This window comes from Penaeus monodon, chromosome 15 (genome assembly GCF_015228065.2).
Source record: "Penaeus monodon isolate SGIC_2016 chromosome 15, NSTDA_Pmon_1, whole genome shotgun sequence".
In the NCBI taxonomy this organism is placed as follows: Eukaryota; Metazoa; Arthropoda; class Malacostraca; order Decapoda; family Penaeidae; genus Penaeus; species Penaeus monodon.
In genome coordinates, this window is record NC_051400.1 from 47,630,265 (window position 1) to 47,631,112 (window position 848).

The following is an 848-nucleotide window of genomic DNA, read 5'->3' on the forward strand; positions in this document are numbered from 1 at the left end:
TGATTGGTCTGCGTAGAAATGGTGGTGGGGAGTTGCATTTAATAACGAATATTAGCTTTAATTGCCAAAAAAAAAGTGTTCATAGGAATGCTGTGGCGAAAAAAAAGAGTTGCAGATCTTCACCATTTAAGCTTATCCTTTTTATTGTTTCGTAAGTGATTTCTTTCGTACAGGATTGTGTTTCTACAAAAGCAAGTATACACACTTGGCTTTAATCCATGCTATTGCTATTTCATTTTTATTTCGTTTCCTCTGCATGTTAAATAGAGGTAGGCCTATATGTCTCCCTTGACTTGGACAGGTCAACTCATCATGACCTGTAATGAATTGTAATACATTGGAGAGGAAGATAAAGTTGTCACAGAGGTTTCTCCTGTCATAGATCACAGGGAAAGTCTTTATTTCTTTAAAATATAAACTTGACAAAGTGAAGTTATGCCTCCTTAGGGGGTGAAAAAAATTATCAGAAATCACTCTTCAGGTGCCTCTTATTAATGGTTGCATCTATTACTCGTAATCATGACACACACACACCATTGCTTTCCTTGGCTAGGGGCAAAGCTTAGCTCATATGGACTAGACTCTTCCATACTATAGAGTTTGTCTAAGGTGACATTAATTAAACCATTCATCATCATCTCAGCATGTGATGATTTCAGTGTTTCCATAGTAACCAGGGGATAATCCACTACTTCTGTCTCAATTTCCGCGACATGTCAGTTTCATTTGAGGTCTGTGCACTGCTGTCCAACTCGTATTTTTGAGTTCGATGGAATACTAGAAGATAAGTTTCTTAGATATTTCTATCATTGCATATATATTTTCCGTTTTAAAGACGGTATCATTTA

At 36.4% G+C, this 848-nt stretch overlaps 1 protein-coding gene across 1 annotated transcript in view; it reads left to right on the forward strand.

Moving 5' to 3' along the window:
* LOC119582073 overlaps positions 1-848 on the forward strand; it is a 31,296-nt gene that overhangs the window by 554 nt on the left and 29,894 nt on the right. The gene's annotated exons all lie outside the window — the stretch shown is intronic.